The 3,245-nt window shown below is 44.6% G+C and overlaps 1 pseudogene; it reads left to right on the top strand.

Moving 5' to 3' along the window:
- Positions 1 to 2,087: 2,087 nt before the first annotated feature.
- LOC118849019 lies at positions 2,088 to 2,527 on the top strand (annotated as a pseudogene).
- Positions 2,528 to 3,245: the final 718 nt, after the last annotated feature.

Raw genomic sequence — 3,245 nt, 5'->3', positions numbered from 1 at the left:
CACTAAGTGATACAAATCACAAAATTGTCTTTACTTGAACTAGTCAAATGTAAGGGTTGTCTGTGTGTTGCTCATATAAATGCCTGTTGAATGATCGTGTGTGTGTGTGTGTGTGTGTGTGTGTGTGTGTGTAGTGATTCACCATAAGCTTGTATGATCTTAGACACAAAGATTCATTTGCCAGCTTGTGCTATATAAGAGCAAGGGTTTCTAGAATACTCCCAAATAGCCTATTATGTGAAGTCTAGTGTTCTGGGGACTATCTACAAAAAAAGAGAATGAGAATGACAGATATATACACACACACATACATACATACAGAGAGAGAGAGAGAGAGAGAAAGAGAGAGAGAGAGAGAGAGATGTAGCAGATACATTCCTGATAATCCTATTGTCTTTCTGCCTAGGTTAAGGAGCTGGTTCCCTGGGAAAGGAGGGGAGTACTATCTGCTGGGACAAAGTAGAGCTATGGAAAGCAGTGAGCAAAGCATGGGCTATGCAGTGAAAAGTAAGGGTAATGAGCACAATCTGTTGGAGGAAAGAAGAGCTACCAAACTGGAGAAGGTAGCAACCAGAGCCAAAAGCAGAGACAACTAAATGGAATGCAATCTGAGCTTCAGTAAGGAAGGACTGCAAAAGATATGGTGAGATGACTTCCACCTGCTGGAAGCTAAAGATAGCTTCAGTAGAACAGTGGAGGAGAAGAATAGAAAGAAACACTGTCAGGGAGCAGCAATCTCTGGTGGATATGGAGAATAATGGTGAACGAGCTACTGGAAATCTGTAATGTAGTAAAGACAAAGGATCTATGGGGGAAAGCAACAGCATCCTCCAATTAGTGACCTACTTGTGGAAATACTACAAATCATAGAAACTAAAGAGGTTTCTAAGAGAGATCTGCTCATTGGGAAATATTACTACTTTCTTTGGGCTTAGATGTAACCATGTTTTTGAGTCTTGTTAGCTTATGTGCTTGTAAGAGGTGCTGATGATTACCCTTGTGAAATACTGAAATTCTTAGGTTATCTGGGTGAGCTAGAGAAGTGAGAGGCCCTCAAAATGGAACCAGACTCTTCATCTTGAGGATGGAAACTCTGACATAAGAAATATAAAAAATATTGAAAACACCAGGTTCATAATAATCACACTCTTTGATTTGGGCCCCCACCCTGGGTTTCCTCTAGGAAATTCAGAACTTGAATGGTATTTCTCTAAAGATCCTTAGTTCTACTACAAGTCCTTGGGCTAACAAAATATCAAATTTTAAGCATATTTTCTTAAGTACTCACACTGAAGTCTACCACACATTGTCAAGATATTCTTTTGGGGAGTGAGAGGACCACACCAAGAGGGGTGGAAGGCTGTGGAAGCAAACTTTGAGCCCCAGGGATGGGGCCCCCGGCTACTGCCAAAGGGTTTCTGGGACTCGAAGCTTGGCTAGGTTCAGGCGTGGGCTGCAGGCTCAGCTGGAGGGAGGAGTTCTGAATGCCCCTCCCGCAGATTGCCCCCAGAGTAGAGAATGGGTGTCCCAAGCACCAGCTCTTCCTTCCTCACCTACCCCGGGGGCAGAAGGCCCAAAACGTTCACTCAGCTTCCTATGTTTTCCAGAAAGAATGGGGCCAGTAGCAGATCCCCGCAAGGAGATTGTCGTCCTTGGCTGCCCCAGACTGGAGAAGGGAAGGGGAGAGGTGTGGTTCTCTAGTACACCTCCCCTTGTTCGAGCCTTGTCTGACTCTCCTGCCCAGCCCCAAGGAGTACTAAGGGTGGACTGCCCGAAATCCTCCTCGGTAGAAAGGAAGTGAAGTGCACAATTTCCCCCCTTTTGCCTCTTCTTCTTAAGGCCCCTTCCCCTGCCAGGTCCCCTTAGGGCTGCTATCCTTAGCACAAGGCCATTCCCTTCAGGCCAAAGAAAAGTTATTGATTACCCTCATCCCAGAAAACCCATTTTTTTATCTTTCAGGCTTCAGTATACCAGGGAAGTGCCTTCCCTTCCTCCTCCTCACAAGCTCAAGGTTCATTGCAGTCACCCTACCAGTAACTGAGGGAGACAGACCAAAGGAAAGAGAAGTCACTCACTATTGTGGCAGGATGAACATAGGGGTAGCCCACAGCCAGATGAACCCCAACATAAGGATGATGAACAGCCAAGGTTTCTGGCTAGCCTATATCATCCTGGTAGGGCTTCTGTACATGGTTCTACTCAGCATCCCAGCTGTCTGGACCTTGACCCACATCATCCATAACCTTTCTGCACACTGTGAAGGGGTCACCCTTTGAGACCCCCAACCAAGGCAAGGCCCACCTTCTTATACACTGGGAGCAGATGGACTATGGGGTCCAGTTCACCTTCTCCAGAAAGTTCCTCGGTCTTTCTCCCATTGTGCTCTACCTCCTGGCCAGCTTCTACACCAAATACGATGCTGCTTACTTTATCAACAATATAGTTTCACTACTCAGTGTACTACTGCCTATGTGTACTACATGCTCAGTTCCATGGTGTCTGTCTCTTTGACATCAATAAGTACTAAGATCTGACAATGATCACTTAGGTACAGAATAGGGAAGGACACAGAACATGGGGTGGTTCTATCCTCCTTCCCTATAGCTACTGAAGACCTGAAGATCAACTGACCTTTTTTGCCAACTCCAGGGAGGTGAATTTGGAGATGGGGTAGGATGACTCCCCTGTACAAGTAATGGTAGATTCCTTAGAATCAAGAAAGATGGATAGGGGCTGGGCCCACTCTGTCTGGTGCTATAGTTTTTCTTTTCCAACTCTCTACACCATTGCTATATCTTTCGTTGTAACAGAATATCTTTTTCAGATGTAAATCTAGGGTAGTCAGCAGAACTTTGTGGGAGGTGAGGGAGGGAGAAAAGACTACATTCTCCCTAATCTTAAATTTAAAATAAACCTCATTCTGATTGTTAACATACCAAAAATAAGATATTCTTTCTAAAAATCCCACCCAGATGCTCCGATTTACAGTACTACCCTGGGTAGTCCTTGTTTGAATCTAGACATACTGCATGTTCTCTGTCTGATCTTTCTCTCTGGTCTTTTCTGATAACTATGTGATGACCCTTCCCAGCTCCTCCCACACATAAGTGAATTAACTATGAATCTGACCAAATGCCAGAACAAAGGTCTAATCCCAGAGACAATATGAAGTGAGGAAAAGGGGAAAAAATCATATTGCGTAAGGAATTCACACCTTTTCAAAAAGACCCAAAATGGAGGAAGGG

Source organism: Trichosurus vulpecula, chromosome 4 (assembly GCF_011100635.1).
Source record: "Trichosurus vulpecula isolate mTriVul1 chromosome 4, mTriVul1.pri, whole genome shotgun sequence".
Classification (NCBI taxonomy): Eukaryota; Metazoa; Chordata; class Mammalia; order Diprotodontia; family Phalangeridae; genus Trichosurus; species Trichosurus vulpecula.
This window is presented reverse-complemented; position numbering and strand designations above follow the sequence as displayed.